General features: G+C 35.5%; 1 protein-coding gene and 1 long non-coding RNA gene across 3 annotated transcripts in view; one reads left to right on the forward strand and one right to left on the reverse strand.

The window, feature by feature from the left end:
* Positions 1-20,967, forward strand: part of TENM1 (teneurin transmembrane protein 1) — a 1,172,023-nt gene that overhangs the window by 407,218 nt on the left and 743,838 nt on the right. For both annotated transcript variants that reach the window (XM_084534131.1, XM_084534133.1), the window contains one exon: positions 10,432-10,529. The gene's annotated coding sequence lies outside the window, so the exon portion shown is untranslated. The remainder of the gene's footprint in view (positions 1-10,431; positions 10,530-20,967) is intronic.
* Positions 245-20,967, reverse strand: part of LOC311443743 — a 28,698-nt gene continuing 7,975 nt past the window's right edge. The window contains exons 2-3 of the long non-coding RNA XR_014697441.1: positions 6,638-6,775; positions 245-2,343 (exon numbers count right to left, since the gene is read on the reverse strand). This is a non-coding gene — a long non-coding RNA (uncharacterized lncRNA). The remainder of the gene's footprint in view (positions 2,344-6,637; positions 6,776-20,967) is intronic.

Genomic DNA, 20,967 nt, shown 5'->3' on the forward strand with positions numbered 1-20,967 from the left:
CCAGTGATCTTTCTAATTCATAAATAATTCCCTAAATTATGCAGAAGACATGAGAAAAAAGAAAAAGAAAGTGTACAAGAATTTGGTTCTTGTTCTGAAAAGTGCACCTTGAACTAAGCACTCCAGGCCTGTGTCTGCATCCTTAACAATCTTGTTCCTTTCCATGGAGGAAACTTTAGAGTAGGTGCATGGTGTCACCAGTCTGTGACAGAATAATGTGTTCGAATAAGAGATTGTAACAGCATTTCTTGGTTTAAATAATTTTATTAATTTCTTGTTAGAGATACAATTTTGATTTCTCTGTACTGTTTTCAAGGACAGGTGGTTGTTTGATAAACACTTCCTGAAAATATCCAGCTTCCTGTGACTAAAAGTGCTATGCAGAATTATTGCAAATGAGGCAGGTGACATGCAGGCTTTACTTCATTTCCTTCTCCCGCTGACTGTTATTTCTGTGTATAGATGATGTAGAGCACTGAGACTTCCCTAGGGGTATGAGTTTTCAAATAGAAACAGCAGATAAAATAAAGTAAATGGCTTAGTTATACCTCCCTAAATCAGTAGGGGAGACTCCAGGAAGTTTGTTTTACCTGATTCTTCTTTTTGCTTTTACTTGTCTATATTTGAAGCTGATGATGTTCCTTTAAATCAGCTGTCACTTGTGCTTCCTTGGAACAGATATGTGCTTGTCCTCATTTCGACTGTTTGTCCAGGTATTGACTAGGATGAAGAGGATAGGCAGGCAAAAAGAATTGATTTGTAATACTTTACATTTTTCTTCCAGACAGAGGAGGGACAATTTTAAATTAAAGCAACTTTTCTTCTGCAGAAAGCAGATATATGCTTGTATCACTTGAAATTTGTATTAGACCATATTTTATCATTTAGAAGTGTCATGTTGCTACACTGAATAATGCAACATTGGCTGACCTACTTTAATGTTGAAACACTGATTTACCTGTCAACATTTTAGAGGAAATGGAAATATTTGTTCTTGTCTTCAGATGGAAGTACAAAACAAGAGCAGACATTTGCAGGCATGAGTAAACCTCAGTGGACCAAGGTATGTTTTTACTGAATAGTGTAACCTGCTAATTTCATCAGGACTACTCTATGCCTAATGATGATGGGTCAGAAACCCGTGATGTTTAACATACAAATTCATTACGATATTTGCAGATGGCACATTAGTAGTTAATACTACTGCATGCATAGCGTGAATGTCTGATAACCTATAATAAAGGTTAACTATTGGATGTACATGTATTGTGAAACTTCTGCCTATAATAGGCAATAACGTAGCAAACAGTTGAGCTACTGAACTGAAGGGCAGATCTTTAAGCATTCTATAAAAGGAGACCACATGTCCAAACATTTGTTATGTAGGTGTCTTTTTAAATTAAATTTCTGTATTGAAAGAGCTCCCCAAATTTTTATTAGCCATCTGTTTATAGTAGGTGTGTACTTGTTTTTCTTCCATTTCATTGCAATTGCTACTCTGGCAACAAGAACAAGTTAAAACCATGGCCCATCTTCTGAAAGATTCACTTTGGTTACATATGGTTCCTTCTGTTAAAACAGAGGCCAAAGGGCAAAGCACTTGACATGAGGCTCCAGAAATTAGGGAGGCACATTAACAGTAGAAGTAATTGCCTACATTATTTGTTGGCTGGAGCACCAACCATATACATAAACTCATTGCTAGTGAGCATCTACTGCCCTCCTTTTATAGAAAATGAAATATTTTTCGTAGGTAACTATTTACGTTTACTTTTTCACTTGAGGGTTACGGTAATTAAGGACAAATGTTTTCATGTTTACTGCACTGAATTGCATGCCATATGTGTTGGCCTGACCTTTCAATGAACCTGCTTGAAATTAATTGACCCTGCTTGAAAAATAGGGGAAAGGGTGGTTTATGCGTAACTTTTATACAGACAGGGAAACGTGGAGGAGAGGAATCCACTTGGTTCCTGAGGAGCAGGTTTAGTCCATGGCACAAAGCTCTTCCAGGAAGTGCTTTTGTTCTGTCACATCCCAGCTCTTGGTGAAACCACAGCTGCCTTCTGGCATGCAAGCGAACACTCATCTTGTGGATTTTCTGCTGCTGCTGTCATCTCTTTTGGGCCCCATATTGTCCATGCTTGGCAGGACGGGGGCTTCTTTCCCCATTCAGCCTGTGACTTGGGCATTCTTAATGGAGTAAGGAATGAGGAGACTGTCCTGCCCAGGTTGGCATTCATCTTAATGAACGCTTATCTCAAGGCTGTGAACAAGCAGACGCTGGTCCTCAAACGTGTCCATTTTCTTTTGCATTTTAGATACTGAAGTACATAGGACAGTCTGGATGGAAGAAGGAGACAGGAGTGATTGTTGCAAAACTCTCTTCCGTTTCAGACCTGTTTATTTTTAGATACTACTCAAAAAAGCTTGTGAGATTTTTCTATCACTCTTCTCAGCTGCTCACCACCCAGTTAATTATTACCCATCTAAAATTCTGTGTAGCTCAAATAATTATGTTGTCATCCCTTGCTTTTCCCTCTTTCTTTTTCTCTAAAATTTAAAACATTTCTATTTCTACAGCTCTTAGATACTTAAGTTGTGGTATCGAGCATGTATTCTGAATTATCTGTCAGAATTAATGAACAAGTTTACCCACAAGTGTGTCATTTTTCACTGTGTACAAAATAAGTAGGAAGGGCATAATTTAGTACCTACAGGCTGCTGTAGGTATAACATTGTTTTGATGTATGGCACAGCCTCCTTAATAAGATCATTGTGGGAGTATTTTGCATGTGGTAGGTGCGTAATATGCAGATGATATTTGTAGCTGACAGCAGCCATCACACTGATTCATACCACATTGGTGCTGTAAATTTTTCCTGGGCAGCAGGCACATCAGCAGTATCTCTCACATATCTGAAGTTTATATTGCGTGTGTTCTCTCCTGTATTCAAGCAGTACCGTGACCTGATCTCTTTTGCCCTTTGTAAGAGCTATTTTAATGTAGAGTTTTCCTCACTTCTGTATGGTGATGATGAGGAAAATGTATTACTTCCTAGCAAGTAAAAGAATTGGATGGAGCAGACTTATGCCAAAGATGACACATGGTCAGCCTTACTGATGTGAACTTGCTAATCTGTTCCTGGTACACAGTTTAGATTGCTTTTGGGCTGGGCAAATGTCATTGTCACTGTGTCCACAGCAGCAACGCGTGCTGACAGAGTACAGGCAGCAAAGGGACCCACATCTTCAGCAGGTGTGGTAGCTAAGCTTTGGCTTTAGGACCACATACCCTGTCTCACTGGTAATTTGATTCCTAAATGTCTTTCTCTGTGTGTTGTGCTTCGGAGATGGTACCTGTATAAGAGTAGCCTTGGGCAGTTTCCTTTGCATGTGGCCTTTGGTCTCTGCCTTCAGCTGTGACACAGGGACAGTTTTGAATGCTTTTATCTATTTCAGAGCAAAGTCAAACAAGTTGACCCAAACTAGTACTCAGTGACCTTTTAAACTATCAGATGGACTCCACACTGAAATGAACTGAAGAGACCCATCATTTTAATCTTCCCTTAGGACAAGCTCTAAGCAGTCAGACCCTAGCTTCTGCTGCACCAGCACTGAGAAAGAGCTTTGGGAAATGGTCAGAGACTCAAGCAGGACCCAGGGGGGTGCAGTGTGGATAGCTTTAGGGCTCAGCCTTGGTTAAAGTTTAGATTTAATGATGTGTGACTTTCCCCCTAACTCGTGAGAAGCCAGGAACTGAGTTTTGATGTTCATTTAAAATGCAGTGTTCCTAACACTGCTACTGATAGTCTAGCTCAGACAGCTGGACACTTAAACAAGGATTTAAACAAAAGAACTGGCACAGAACAATGCAGTCTGCAGGTGATGAGCTGAACCCAACATGTAGAACCCTGATTTTTCATCTAACCTTTGGTGCTTTTAGAAAATCATCCTTTTTAAGGAGGTGCAAATTAAGCATTTGACAGCTCTCACTATTATTATAAAATGGAAGCTTGGTGTCAAGCTTCATGGAGCTCAAGCTACTGATCTAGTACCACACTTAGTTCAGACCAATTTGAATTGGAATAATGTCTTTTCACAGTATTGTTATGGGATTTCAGGTTTTGCATTAACCATTAAGTTTAGAAACTTAATTCTTATACAAGATGCATTTGGACAGAACTGTGATGTAGTTCTAAACAAAAAATGGACAATTTCTTTTTTCCGTGAAACAAAAATATTTTGGTCAGTTTTTCATATGTATTACGTAATCAGAGGAACATAAAAACAGAGTAATAGAGATTTGCTTTGTAAAACAGTTACATGTGTCTCCTACATGTATAAGGCCCTGTGAATTTCATTTCATTGGGTTGGGAGGGAATTCCAAGTTGGCTCTGCAATCTCATAGCCTTCAAACCAAGATGAGAACCATTAAATTTTGCTCACTGTTGTAGTCGTTGCCTCCAAAAAAAATATATATATATTTTCTTTTCATTAGTTTTCTAGTAGTGGTCAGGTTGATAAATGATCAGTCTTTGGTATGAACGCATTCCTGAGATACTCCTGTTGATTTAGTAGGTTTGCAAGCAGGAAAAATAAAGGTGCCTCTCAATTAAGCACTGGCAGTAATTCCACTTAAATAAATTTGAGAGCTCCTTTTAACAGAATGCATTTTAAGCCAAATGATAAATAGCAAGGTACAGTTCCTGAGTTTGTTAGAGTGCTGTTTTGTCCAGTCTCTTCTCTTAGGGGTCCAGCAGAACACTTTGTTTCTCTGAAAGCAAGCTCTAGGTTTAATGTTTTCTTTAATAGACTGCCCAAATCTTGCTGCTTTTTTGTGTCTAATGAAATATAACTAAGTAGTAAAACTGATTAAGTTGAGAATAGCAGTTTTTGTAATGAGGAAGGAACATAAAATGATTTGGGACCATGATGCTGATTAGATTTTAAAGGCAAAATCTAACTAATGAGATCTGCCAATTTGATAAGTTACATTTGAATGTAATTTTAACGAAGACAAGCCCTTTTTTGAGCTAAAGGAATGTTAGGTTAATAGTGTTAATACTAAGTTATTTTCATGATTTTGTTCACCTTGGAGTATATTAGTTACAGAGATGACACCTGCATATTTTTTAGACTGGTCATATCTCATCCAGCAATTAAATTATGGCCCCAGGAAGCTGAGTGATAGAACACTTATTAACTGCAGAGAAGTTAGGATTTTGCCCTGACGCTTAATATTCATGTGTGATATGTTATTGGGCAGTATATATAAAACGAAGGTAATACAATGAAGAAAGGGCTTGAGAGATGTTAAAAAGAAACCTGGAAACAGAAAAGTGAATTTCTTTCCTGACACAGTGAAATAAAGCTGAATAGTCACCCTCAGCTGGAGGGTATTTTCCATTTTTCTTCTTAGTTTTATTTCTTGTATTTTCGTGTGCTTTATCAAGCATATATGTCGGGGTAGCCTGCCACTTGCCCTGTGTGGGGAACTCACTGGTAGACGGCAATTACCAGGCTACACAGGAACCATGCGACTAACTTGCAGCTCCTTAATGTTTGCTTTACAAGGAGGTGAGGGGCATCAACCCCATGTAAGCCATGTTTTCTTCAAAAACTCTCTTCATATTCATCTTCCTTATGCACTCAGAGTGAAGAGCTGCCAATGTAATCAGGTGCTGAAGATCTACCAGGTCTCTGGCTCATGATCAGTTTCTGAAGGCCAGGAGGGTCCAGCCAGGGTTGTGCTTTGACACAGGCCCCATCAGAGATAACTGATGAATATTTTCATTTTCATCAGCTGTGAATGGAAAATTTCAGAAGAGCAGACACTATTTATCATTTTGACTTTCTTAGGCTGTTTAGTGTGCAGAACTTCTTTATTCCTTCTCCTTCCTAAAGAATGAAGTGGGAATATCCTTGGGTAATGCCAGATGGGACTTGTGTGTGTGTGTGTGTACCTGTTTCTTTTTGGTTTGTCAGGTCCTCATCAGCTGTAAGGCTGCTGAAATTTCTACATGAGCCCCCTTATGCCATAGCATCCAGCCTGTGACTGCACTTTGTCATTTGAACCGAGACTTGCAGAAGTAAAATAAAATGAAAATAAAAGCATGAAGACAACAGTATCAGATTTGCACTGGAGAGCAAGTGTGTCTCCCAGAATAGGACCCCATTTCCCTGAATATTACAGAGCACATACAGTCAGGAAGAACCATCTAACTGACCAGGGCAGTATCACGACAGCTGGCTCCTAAAACTTTTTCAGACCCTTTTGTAGATATAAATGCAAACAAGATGACTTGGCTGCAGAGTCAAAATGCCTCTTTTAAACAACTGAGATGTGATATATGGTAGCCCTCCTGCATAGAGGACAGTGATCCATGTGGCAGCTCTTTTTTCATCCTCTATCTCAGTAACTCGGAACGACGACTCTTCAACTCAGATTTTTCTCCCTCAAAAATGTTAAACAAACTGCTTCATGGTATATACTGGGAAAACATGAAAGTTAATGCAAAAATAAGACACCTTACACAGTAAATTATGGGGGTTATAAGTGAAGACTTGTTAGTTTAAAGCTAGCAGTTTAAAAGGGCAATTACTTATGGGGTGGACTTCAGGGTAAATACTTTACCATACTGTGGACTAACGAAGCATTTGGGAATACATTTTCCATCTCCTAACTCAGAAGTTATGGACAAGTCCTCCTGTGGGTCACTTGTGGACACAGAGCTTGCTTTCTTCTCTCGCTGATGTAAACCTACATTTGAATCTGCAAAAAAAAACATTCACAACAGTGGTAGCTAAATTATCCCTCTGAAGCGTTTTGAAAGGTACTTGAGCTTTGAATGGTAAATACTTAATGGAAAAACACTTATTTTCTGTAGAAAATAACTGCTTTTCATCATTTGCAAGAAGTTTTCGACCACTGGGATTTCAAGTTGGTCACTTTGCTGGTTTGTTTCAACGAAAACATGATTTTCTGGAAAAAGAACAGTAGTACCAAACAACTATTTTCTGATGTTTTTTAGGTTATTTTTCCTAATAAGAGATTATCAAACTTCAAAAAACTCTTGTGACTAGCCTTTTTATACACAGAGAGGATTTCCTAATGTATGAATATATCTCGTCTTAAGTTGTAACCAGGAACTAGGTTTCTTAATTACATTCCAGGGCAGGATGTCTAGCATATAAAGTAATATTCAATATGTATGGACACTACATTCCTACCACAGATCCATGAATTGCTGCCAGAGGGGTTGCATGATACCAGAATATTTCTGGTTTGTATGTTCAAGTCTGTTGGATAAAGGAAAGAGTATAATAAGTTATTAGTAACTTATTATTTTTTAATGAGGATACTGGCACAATGGACAGTCTTGAAATACAGGGGACAAATACTGATAAACTCTCATACCGTGGTACAAATTGTACAGGTGGAAGCGTAAGAAAAATCTGGAGGCAAAGCAGCTAATGTATTTCTTGATTATTTCTTCATCTTTACACAGTCAGCAAAACCTGAATTTGATCTCCTGTCTTGATAAAAAGATATTTTTACTTCCTGACTGCAGACAAAATGATGAAATCAAGTTGTGTAATTGTATCTATGAAAAGTTATAAAACTGCACCTGTGATTATACAATGTTGTGTTTAGTGTAAGGAACCACTTTAATCAGTTGTAATCAATTTTTAATAAATTTACGAAATTTGTTGTTATAGGCTCTCTACATCTTAGTCTTCTGCTTATGAGCACAGCTGTTCACACACAGCATTTCTGATGGAGGATAGAAAAAAAGTGTGTTAGTCAACTTTTTGGGGGTAAAGTTAAGCTGTTCTTAGATTGTCTCCTCCCACGTGAATTGTGAAAATGCTTCATAATGGGGGCAAAAAAGTTTCTCTTAATAGGAGCAAAAATGCTTCAAATTTTATTTTGAATGGATTTTTTTAAACATGTTTATAACAACGATCGCTCCTTTATTGTATTTATGGAGAAATAATAGCCATCTCAGCAGTGATCCATTTAATTTCTTACATTTCTATGTTGTTTTTGAAATTATAACTAGATGGGTTTAAAAGTGATTGTAGGATAGCAAAGGACATACTACCTCTGAACATGGTGGGATCTTGTTATTTTTAAATCTGATGAAAAATTCAAGGATTTTTTAATGAAATTGAACTTTGTCAGGCTTGATTTGAAAAGAACTATGGTAAAAGTCTGATAAAAATTGTAAAATAGCTAGAAAGTAGCTGAGTCGGGATAATCTGAGCTATGTGATTAAACAGAAATATGAAATAGAAGGAGGACTGAAAGGTCAATTGTAGAGAGAAATTACTAGCTCCACTAGCTGTTTCATGTCTTATAGTTTGTTGCTCAGATTAAAATGATATATATTCTGTGTATGTCTAACTTGACCTCTAGGAAATTGCCTTGGAAATAGAGCTAAGTGAAAAAATTGATTAGGGGGTGAGGTGGAATGTGGAACACTTAAATGGAAGTGTTTGGATCAGAAAAAATTAACAAATAATCTATAACATAACACTTCAGATTTATGAAATTTGACCTAGAAATAATTTTATTTATTTATTTATTTTATTTGACCTTTTCCAATATTTGTTAAGTGAAATTCCATTTCAGGCTAAAATTCAAAAATGCTTTCTGGAAATAGCTTAAGCAAAATACTATGATAGTTTTGAAGAGAGGCCTTTGATTTGTAAAAAAAAAAAAGTTGTTCTTTTGGCACCTTTTTCTGAGAGAAAATGTTGACAGATTTCCTTGGCTGGAGCGAAAGCAATTTAAATTTTTGTATCTTCTGGACCTCTTAGAAGCTGCAATGGAAGCAAGAGCATAAGACCTACTCAACCATGAGTAAGATTATAGTTGCAAAGGCAATTGTGGGTGCAAGTGTCTTTCAGTCTTTTAGCATTTCCAGTATTGTCTAGTCTTGCAAGACTCAGCAGGGAACAATCTTGATAGATGACCCAGAGCTTTTTTTTGTATGGTTTCATGAAAGTGTATCCAGGAAGGGCAATCTATATTAGGCAGTCACCCAAATGTTATTTCTGTGAATGAAATTTTATTATTGTAAAATGGCAAGAAGACAAGTATCATTTGGCCCAACAGACAGTATTTTTTTTGTCTTTGCGGGACTGACTGAAATTAAGGGGAGGAAAAGCCAGTCCATACACTGGATGTATTCCACTGGTTGCCAGCAAAGCATATGCTGCAGCTTGACATCTTAGTGAAAACTGTGTTACCTTTTGCATGCCAACTAAGTTAAGATGGCAAAAATATACATTTCTCACATTGTTTATTGAATTCATTTTCCCAATATCCTGTCTATGTATGATTTCTGATGTAGATGAACTTACATTTTATTTTCCCACTAAAGTGGGATGCTGAAATAAAGTAATGCATTTGGAATCTTTATCTAGTCAATTTTTTCCCTGACCCTTAGCTCTGCTGGTTGTTAGATGGAATAATGAGTGTTCTGTCTGCTTGAAATCAGTGCCTACTCTAAAACAGTAATTCTTTGCAATGTTTTGCAGCTGTCCTGAATATACTTATATTCACAGCATGAAAAATACAGTATTTTAATGCATGTGGAAACAAACAAGCAAACAAACAACAACAAAAACAAACAAACAAACAAACAAAAACCAACACAGAACAATCAAAAAATTGTGCTAAGTCTGAAAACGGAATCTTGTTTACATTTGAAGGTAGAAGGGAATTGCAAAGTAGCCTGATCCTAGACAAGCTGTATATGTTAATGACTACCTTTAATCATTTTTAAATATTTTGCAGCCTAATTAATCTGTGCTATATGAATTTATTAATCCAGGAGAGTCCTTTCTCAGACAAAATTTGTATAAACTGGTATTCCTTAGCTCAAGTCCAAATCTGTTAATTAAGGGTCACAGTCCACATTGTGAAGTAGCAGAGAGGGACCTAGATGTTGCAGCTGCACTTGTGCAGATCAGAAGTTATATTAGATTTACCCTGTTAGAACATAGAAGAGATATGACTATTTTCCTTGATATTTGCTCAGTGAAAGAAAAAAAAATCCACTATAGAGTCTTTATTTATACATTGGTTCATACATTGGTTCTCTATTAAATATTTGTTGTATTCCAGTTATATTCCAGCGTTATATATATGTTATATTCCAGTGTTATTAAAAATAAATATTTGTAAAAGACAATAAATGCAGAAATGAAAGTTACTGCAGAATCTAGAGGGTCACAAAAAATCATTAATCAGGCAATGCTGTTTAATGTTGAAGCAATTATATTAAAAGAGTGACTTGCATTTACTGTTAAAATGGCTTCTTTAAGCATATCTTCTCAGTTGTGCATTGGAGTTCTATTGCAAGTCCTACATAGTTTTTCAGATCTGAATAAAATTGTATCCATCTGTCTCCTTTCCAGCACCACAGCTCTGTCACACTCTTCAGTGAAGCATGTAGGAGATGGAGAGGCTTCCTTAAGTCCACAGAAAGGAACTGACATGTGGAACTAATAATCAGGTGAGTTTAAAAGACGCGTCTGCGGCAACATTTTGCTATGAATCTGGTTGTCAGAGGTACGGTATCAGATTGAAGTCTGGGAGAAATATGGGTAATGATTAATAAAAAAATAAACCAGTGAATTATTAGAGAGAAGTATTTCATAAATATTTTATTCCTTGTAGGCTGATTTATATAGAACTTAATTTTTTCCTTGCATTTATTTAAAGTTCTATTCTAAATAGCACTTAATATGCAGATTATTTGTATGCATAAAGCTCGTTATGAGCAAAGACTGCTCAGAATTTGTTGTGAGTGAACTGGATTGGTCTTGTAGGTCAACAAGTTTCTCTACCTCAAAGAAATGGATGTTTCTTTCAGAATCAAGTTTAAAATATAAGCAAAATTATTAGTTGAAGATTCACTTTCCAAGTATGCATACAAAATAGTCAAACAGAAAAAAAAAACAAACAGGAATTTAATTGAATGTTCACAGAAAGATTTCTTTCTGTACACTGGTTGGAAAAGTTTGCTTAATTGTGTATAAAGTATACATATTTTAATTTTATTCTAAATTCAAAATACTGTCTTTTTTTCCAACAATGAAGTTACATTAAAAGGATTGTTTTCTGACCTGCAGTTAGTCAGTTCTACAGCCATTTTTCCAGCTATTTTAGCAATAATATATGCACATTTAGCATTGGCTATTGCTGCTGAAGAGTGCATTCTTTGCATGTAGATATTCTCCTCTCCTTTATGACTGTCCATCTCATCCTTGCAACAGTGGGGACTGGGGACAACCCTCTTTCCTGAGAATTGTAGTTTGTACTTGGTGAAGGGTCTGCTGTTTCCATTGTACAAGGTACAAGAAAAACTGAAAATACACATAATACCTTCCCCGAAAAGTTCGTGAGGGCCAAAGAATATTTGGGTGAGTCGTTACAGCTGTCTTTTTCTGCAAGTTAAACTAATAATGAAGACTGAGCTGTAAACTGTTTGCCAATTCTGAGAGTTTATGCTTGGTTAACAGGAATATTTGGGGTTCGTCATACATAGTTTGTGAAAAATAGGTTGGGATTTTTTTTCAATTTTATTTAAAAGTTGCAAGGTTTAGACCAAATAAAATTTTACAGAAAAAAAAAGTGGAGCAGTAAAATAAATGAAGAAATTGAACTAGTGCTGAGGAGAACTGTGGTTTTTTTTTCACCTCTGGATTTAAATTTTGAAAGTGAAGGAGTTTGCTTCAGGGCAAAATTAATTCCTGTCATTTCTGTAACTTTAGGTGTTGTTATATTGGAATAACAGTCCTCAAATTACAGGGAGTATTTCATTCAATAAAAGTTAAATTACCATTTAACTTATGGTAAACCTGCAGATAATTCTGCTCCATATTGACTTCAGTGTTGTTCTTTATCTCTGCACAGCTCATCTTTCCTTTCTTTAGTTTAATTTTCTATACTGTCATTGTTTCATATGTACATACAGGGGTGGATTTTGGAGGGACAGAGTGAAAGAAATTAAAGAGCCTCTCATTCACTGGTTAGATGGTAGATAGTGAAGGCATATACAATTACACATAACTTATATAAAGTTATGGCTGCCTTGCTCCTTCCCATTATGATCAAGGCTGAGCTGTTTGTACTGTTTGTACTGTTTGTGTTTGTACTGCTTTTTTCATGTTTTGAGGGTGCACTAGTGCAGGTAGATACATGAGCACAGCACACATACACAATGAGAGGGGCGTCAGCAACATATACACTTCATCCTTCATGTTGGGGAATGTAAGCAGGTTTTTTTATTTCATTTTCTATATTCCTTCCTTTGACTTAACAAAAGTTTGCAATGTGCAGTTCATTTTCTCAATCTTGCTGCCCAAAGTATCATAAAATGTGGAGATCCTGACAAAGAGGTTAGCCTTACACTGTTGATTGAGATGGTTTTTCTTAACCTTCTAACAACATTTGATGTGGCACACCTAAAGGCAGTTTGTGTCTCTCTAGAGTGGTTCATGGGAACAGAAAGTGTGTGTGTGTACATCAGGTCAGAGAACGAACTACGAATTTCACAAGATGTCTACGAGCAAATTTGCTTTAGTGCTAACTGCATAGTATACTTTTCTTTTTTTTTTTTTTCCTCTCTCTAAATTTCCCTTTCTGGTTTACTTACATGCTAATGTGATAAGTTCTGTCAGGCAAAGACTTGTTTTATTTAGAGAAAAAATGGTATGTTTGCAGAGAACATGTCTCAACAGGAGAGCTGAACTCTTAAGAGGAATAATGGCCTCCCAGTTATCACAGCAAAGGCCAAGGGCAAGCATAAATATAGGACCTGGAGCACAGCTTGATAGAAAAGGAGGCAAGAAGCGAAATAACAGAAGATGGCATTGAACACTGAGGTGATAAATATGACGGCTACTGTACTACTAAGGCCAGGATGGAAAAACGTATAAAATTGTATGATTCAGTGGAGATGTATATATATTATGATAGGTTTATCTAAGCATCATTATTAAGCAATATTTTTATGTGCAATAGTAGTTAAGTAGTCTGCTGATCATTTGCAGTAAAAACAGTACACATAAAGAGGTTGGACTCTGTTCTATTAAACTGTCCAGATATTGAGTAACCTAGGCTCAAGCATACTATCCTATTAACTTCAACATAAAAGGTACCTAGACTTTTAGTTTATGAGGATATTGGAAATACTACAGGCAAGGAGGATCAATCACAATGTTGTTTTTGCTGTGATCAATAGAAGACTTCTGTGACAATAAGCTGTGAAATGGTTTTCCAGAACAGGTTACATGTCTAAAGAGTAAAATACGTCCCTTCATGTGGCACTGCTACCAAATGGAGGATTTAATTCAACCATTATTTTCCCTCTAGAGAGCAGAATGTTGCAGCCTCCTGATCTGACCCTCACTGTTGTTTACTTCCTCATTAAAGCCCTATGAGGATCCTGCACTTTGATATAATGCACACAATATGCAGTTATAAATTTCCTTGACAGGCACTGTCTCTGGTTTATCTAGTGAATGCTATTATCAAGATCCCAATCCCGACTGAGCCTTCTGGTTGTAGCTCTTGTGTCTGTTAGTTTAGGATTCATTGTTTATAATAATGTTATAAAAGAATTAGGAGCCTTCCCAAATGGGCAGATAGATAATTCATATTAATATATTTTTAAATCTTGTAATAGAAAGCAAACAGTTTAGTGTTTCATTACATTGGTGTCTACATTAGACCTAATGGTTACATTTCAAGGTGGGCACAGACAAACTGTTTATCTATATACATATGTTCACAAGCACTTCACGATCATATTTGGAAAATATCGACTTCCACTTCAGGCCAGTCTATGGAACATCTAATTTATCAACAGATGTGATTTTTACGGAAGACTTATACCATGGTATTCAAGAGAAAAATTTGGAAAATTGCAGAATAATAATTACTGCTGTAATTATAACAGCAGGGATATTTAAAATTTTTCTAATCATTTACAAAATAGCTGCTCCTGGAGCTTTACTTACTGAATAAAATTTTCTCTCTTTATTTTCAAACAGTTTTCAATTTTCTGTAGCATAGTGTATTTTTAATTAACTCTATGAATTGTGATTATTTTCACTGGAATTCAAGAAGCAAAGGTCAAATGTAATTGTAGTGATGACTTTGCACTCTCAAGAGGTGTTTATAACATAGAAGAAAACTTCCTCTTTTTAACTGAGAATGTTTTTTACCTATTAAAGCAAAACTGATTGACTAACAGATGCCTTAAGCTAAAATTCCTTCATGATCGTTCACATTTTCAAGTGAGTGGTTTAGTTATTAGGAAAAAGAAAAATAACAATATTACAACCATGTTAAATTGTTACAACAAGAACTAGAAAACAAGCCATTTAAACTAAATTTTATTCCACACTTTTCATATTCCAATCAATTTTTACTTGTTTCTTCAGTAAGGAAATGCCATTGACCAGACACCTTAATTATGAAACCCAAGAAAAAGTCCCACATTGTCTTCAGTACTTTGTGAGCTTTACTTTTCAATGGGTTTCATTCTTTAGCAAAAAGTATGCTTAAGAAAAAGTTATAGGTACAGTTAATGGCAACTTTGTACAGAGAAGTTCAATAATCTCAGGTACAGAGACAAGATTTTTAAATTAAGATATACAGAGTTGCACTGATCAGAATATCCATTATTTTTCCTTGTAATTTATGAATGCTAAACATTATCTTTTAAATCAATTACTATTTAATTAAAATCATATTTGTGTCTCTCTGAAGTTTAGCAGAAAATGTTCTGATTTTGATCTCTCTGTTTATTTACTTGTCTGAAAAGAAAAGCAATAAATTCTGTATACAGATTAAAGTTCTGATAATTTGGGGAATAGGCAATTTATTTTGGTCAAGTGGATGTTGCTGAATTAACATCGTTGAATGTCTAGATCAGTATCCTGTGTGCTGGCGAAAAGTTTCGAAGACCTGCTTGTTTATTATGTATTCCTGCAAAAGGAGGAGGATTGTCTGTATGTTAGTGATGATGGACATGTTTGGACATCAAGAGCTTTTGTCTCCCTTTATGCTCTTGGTTCATGCTAAGACTAAAGGACTGCTGTGACTTAGTTAACTTTTCTTTTACAGTAGACTTTTAGTCTACTAAAAATGCTTTTTAGAGTACTTTTTATTGTATTCACTCTCCCACTTAGGCAAAATTCTTCACAAACTTAGCAGATAAAATGTTATTTAGCAGGCACAGTATTAATAACTGGATATATTTATCAACCATTTATATTCTGCAAGTATGAAATACCTCCATGTTTCTAACAACAAAAAAATACTTGTGGTGATAAAGTGGTAAATGGTGATTTGCAACCATTACAAATGAAAATCTGCAATGACACATCTAAACACCTTGCATGTATCCTCTGTGATTCCTTTTTTTGAGGTTAAAACACAATGCCATTATAAGAGGTAAGCACTTCACTTCATGCAATCTGAGAGTTTATTTGATAGAACCGTATTGGGATCTAAACCATCTTGGTTATTTGTATAATATATTATCAAGTCAGGAGCAGGGGGGAAGCATGTACGACTGAAAGTGAAGGATTTCTATTTAATGTTGGCCATTTCCTGTTGTGACAAATTATGACTAATCTTAAATTTGACTTTTGTGACCAACAAATTATATTATGTAATATGCTTACAAAAATCTGGATTAAGCCAGAAAATTGATAATTTATGCTTAGTTAACTTACTAGAAAAGTTTGTACTATACAATGAATGACTAAAGTCTTAAATGAATCAATCTATACATTTATAAATTTGAATATAGAAATTTTGGGTAGAAAGAACTGCATCAACTGTGTTCTGTAATAACACTGTCTATGAACATCTATTCTAGCACTCCTTCACTTCAAAGTTCTCTTACTGAGCAGTGGTATTATTTGTATAACATTAACAGAGGTAGTAAATGTACTAAATGATCAACATGACTTTATCCCACATATAAAGTAGAATTCATGACGCTACAAAACACTATGAAAATCTACTATTCTGTGATTTCATTAAACATATGTAGGTGTAGTAAGAGATACTGTTTCTTTAACATTTCATCATAATATGACAATTTAATTTTCTACTAAGTATGAATAATTCTACCGTGAAATAATTTATCACCAGTATTAATTCAGATGTTTTATGGTCTCTGAAATCATCTAGCTATATTACTGAAATCCCACAGATTTTTTCTCTAGTTTGATAAATTAAAATACTGTCATTAATATCATATTCTTCTTCCACAAGTGCTAAGTTCCTTACCTTGAAAAGCACTATAGTGATGAGTGCTGTAGAAAAACCTAGACAAAATTATTATGTTTCTGTTTACAGTTTGCATTTTGTACAGTAAGTATCAGAGGGTACAAGAAAATACTGAGTATCTATCCATTAATCTGCTAATGCCTATGTTGTTTGTTGAGCCACACAGCCTTAGCCATACATTAATGACGGCAGGGTTAATGCTGGGAAAGGAACTCTAATTCTTTGTTTTCTAATCTTTTACCTGCAGGTGTTTTGTTGTTGTTGTTGTTGTTGTTGTTGTTTGTTTGTTTTGTTTTGTTTTGTTTTGTTTTTCTTAGCCTAACTCAGATATAAGTATGAAGTGTGAAGTGTGAAGGTGAAGTATGCTTATGAATCAATTGTCATAAGGATTTGCATGCAAAATTTAAACTCCTCTTAGTAATGCAATAAATTCTTCTTACTCTGCAAAATTATGGCATAACCATATGTTTTTAATCTCCTTAGAATCCTTAGAGTATAACATGAAGTGTGTTAATAGGAGAGCAGCATAAGTTTCCTTATTTACCCATCTCTTGTCACTCCCAAGCACTTATCTCAGTGCCATATATATTTCTAATCCACTGATCATCTGAATACATTATGACTTCAGCCGGATTTTGAGCTTTGTACAAAAAGAGATTCCAAGGAAAAAGAATGTTAATGGACTTAGTTGGAGCTCCTTCAAGCACCTGTTCACTTTGATCTGTAAAATGAATCATCTTCAAAACTGAGTGATGTTCACTGGCCAAGGCTGAGAGAGGTTTGACTGATCTGTACACTGTCTGCATGATAATAAGCCTTTATGTTATGTCCTTTTAGTCTGTTTAAAAAGTTAAGGGAATGCTATACCATCTTAGTTTATCCGTGTTTGTGCTTGCCTCCCAAAGATAGCTTCTTGCTATTGCTTTGGAGATATCAGTCTTGCCACATTAGAATTCAATTGCCTATTACCCTACTAATCCTACTGGCTTGTATTGGAGTGTGTATTGGGTAGCCAAAGGCCTTTGGGTATTATAATTTTAAATTCAGCTCATTTCAATATATATTCCATTACTTTTATGTTGTCCCTTGTATAACATTGATGCAAACTTTGTAATGTTTTTGTTCAGCACTTTTAGTGTACTAGCTGTTGGATTTGGCTGTTGTAAAATCAGAGGAACTGCAGGTAGAAATGTTACTATGAAAATAGAATAACTGTTGCCTGGAGCCTAAAATCAAGATGGAATTTTTGATGGCATGCTGAACAGAGAAGGTTATTATTCATACAATGACGGAGAGATTTACCTATTCTAAACTATGCTGTTTTTTTTCTGGCCCCTTAAAAAAAAAAAAAAAAGCAAACAACAATAAAGAAACATTAAGTCAGAAAGGACTGTCATTATCAGACTTTTTGCCTTTTTGAGGGGCAAACTATAACCTTTAAAGGCCATCTCTAAATTCTAATGTGTAGGGTGTGTTGTTTTTTTTCATTTTTGTTTTGTTTTATTTTGAATCTTACAATGGGAAGAGAGGAGAAATAATTGTCTATATTTACTGGGCTAAATTCACCTCTTGCTCAGTGTTCAACTTTAGATGTTACTTTTAGATGCTTGCTACCAAAAATTGCATATGCTGTGAAGCTGACTTTTAGATGATCAGCATACAGATGAGCGACCAAATTTTTTACTGTTTTCTGTTTTACTGTTTTCAGACCCCACACACATATGTAGCAAATTTTTTCAGTGAAGAGAACAGACTGCATAAGATATAGTTTGAGATATCATCAAATTCCTAACATGAATATTAAAAAAACTGAAATAATTAAGAGTGAATTTATGTGATTTTGTCTTGACTAGAAAAAAATGTCATGCAAAAAGGTTCAAAGCAGGACTCCTGAAAACAAAATAAATTTGCTAAGATTTTAACAAATGTGTAAAAAATATGTAGCTCAAACAGTCTTCAAGTTCAAACTCACACTTATTTTATAAGAAGGCTTATTTTATAAGCCTTCATTTTCTTTTCCGGGAACTGGAAGACAGGTGAATAAAGTTTTAAGTACAATTCATAAGGGAAGGAAAAAATACCACCAACACATCTGTAAACAGGATCCTGTAGACAGGATCTTCAGGTTTCCAGAAATGATCATTTATAAACGCTTGAATTCATTCTAGTTAGTAGCATAGGTGAACTAAGATGCAACTTTATTTTCTTTTTTAATCTATTTTAATGTTTGTTGTTTTTTGTTTGTTTGTTTTTGTTTTACGCATTTCAGAGTTTCATGACACATTTGCTGCAGTTCTTGCAGTTCAGGCTAGCTGTAAGTAAGACTTGAAACAAACCATTTTGAACTGAGGAGAAAAATTCACTTTTATTATATAGAGTAAAAACCCTATTCTAATTTACCTGAAGTTTACCTGGTGTCCTCAGAGACATCACTGCTCGATGTATAGAACAATGAAACACTAAATTAGGTTGATTTTCTATAGAACTTCCCCATTTATTTCTCTCATTTCTAGGACAGAATTATTAATCTTCCTTTCTGTTGTAAAGGACTTTTGAATTAACAGATGACTGTGAAATTATTAGTGGGCATATTGTTATTTTCTTCTCATTTTAAAAGCTTCCTGCCACCTGCCACACGAATGGATATCTGTCCTCCAAAATGGACGTGTTTGTTTCTAAAGATGTCTTTTTAAAATAAAAGCTAAGGAGAATTGCTGAAGAAGACTGCATAGTTAGCACTGCATACTCAGTATTAGTCCTGCTGGATTTTCAACTTGGTACCTTTGGGATTCTGATGCTATAAAGCTTTTGAACATGGTGACTACCTTTCTGTAGATCCCATGAAAATACATGCAATGGGTTAGACTAATGCCCTGTCTAGGTCTGTATTCCAGGTCAGAAGTGGGCTAACAGTGAACGCACAGGAGAAGGAGACTCTTGGTGATAAATCCATTGAATACTTTCCTGACTTGTGAGGAAAAAGGGCTACTTGAATCTCTTTGTTTTTAATATCCTGACAGGTTTTTATTTTGCAAATACATCCCCCAAAAAACCTGAAAATTCAGTTTTTAGCATTCACAATATCTTGTGTCAAGGAATGCCACAGTTCACTTTTGCGTTATGTGAAGAATTACCCACCTGGTTTTTAATTTTGAGTTTCCACCTGCACATTTTCAGTTGAGGCTGTCTGGTGGTGGAAGAGGCAGCTAACTAACTTTCCCTTTGCCTCCTCCACTCCTCCTGTGATTTTTAGCAGCCTCTGTGTTAACTCTTTTCTAGATCGAGAGTCCTAGCACATACAGATCTTCCCTCTGTACAAGTTATTTGGTTACCTCTGATCATCTTTGTCCACCTTTTTTCAAATTCTACTACATGCTTTTGTTAGATGAAAGGGCCGAAATGACATCATGACAATTGTGATGTGAGCACAACACTGATTTGCCAGGTAACATTATGCTTTCTGAGGTTTTCCTCTGTTTAATACGAATTCCTGAGCTATTGAAATAACGTTTTCATAAGGCTATTATTTTAGCTCAAGATCTCTTTTGTTTGGGGTAGTAGTAGATTCAGAATCAATCACTGGATATATAGTAGGAGCTGTTTTTTGCCAAGTTAGTTACTTTAGATTTGTGTAGTTTGAATGTCATCTGCCATTTTATCCCCAATCACTCAGTGCCACAGAGTCTTTCTGCAACTCATTTTTTGCAGTCAACTTTTGTGTTTCTTTCCCTGAAAAACTTAGTGGCAGCAGCAAACTTAATCTCCTCTCCATTCTCTTCTTTTGATCAGTCCTGAATGTACTGAGCAGCTGAGGCCCCAGCAAAGATCCCTGTGGGATTCCACTGGTGCCTTTCCTTCACGGAGAAAATTGACCATTTATTGCAGCTCTTTGTTTCCAATCTTTTAGTTAGTTATACCTGTGAGGATCTTCCCTCTTATCTCATGTCAGCTAAATTTAAGACCCTTCGGTGATTGGACATCGCTGAATACTTAATGAAAATCAGAGTTGGCTGTGTTAGCTAGCTCTCCCTGTCCTCACTCTGTGTCCTTCCACTTATTTCTTGTCAGAAAATTAGAGTGGATTAGGAGGTAAGACTGCTAACACAGATGAGTATTATTGCAAAGTGAAATGGGAATGGTTTGAGTCTATATGGAATTTACAGCATTTCTCAGGGCTCTTTGTACCTTCTTGTAACTCTGGTTTATTGAATCAAATCTAATGCCAGTTTTCAGCTTTCATCATGATAAGTTTGATGTTACAATTCTTCAAACTTTCAAATGTACCTTGTGTTCTGAACTAGAACAGACTGGAGAACAGAGACTGCAACAGAAATCTAACTCTGTACTACTTTCTAATCTAGAAGTGTCTGTCATAGGCAACAGGAATTTAGGAAAAGTAAACCTTAAAACATATCTGGTGTTTTGTTTTTGAAGTGCTTCTAAAAAGAATATAGGAAATTAATGCATTCCCCCATAAAAATTCTGTTGTCTGAAGATACTTAAAAGGTTAGTAAACAATAAAGTACAATGTACTCTGAAGAGACTTCTACTTCAATTACATTTGTACGTAGTTTCCATAATGGATTGTTAATAGGAGAAACAGACTCAAATTCAAGACAGAACTAAATATTTTATATACA

This window comes from Aythya ferina, assembly GCF_964211825.1.
Source record: "Aythya ferina genome assembly, chromosome: 13".
In the NCBI taxonomy this organism is placed as follows: domain Eukaryota; kingdom Metazoa; phylum Chordata; class Aves; order Anseriformes; family Anatidae; genus Aythya; species Aythya ferina.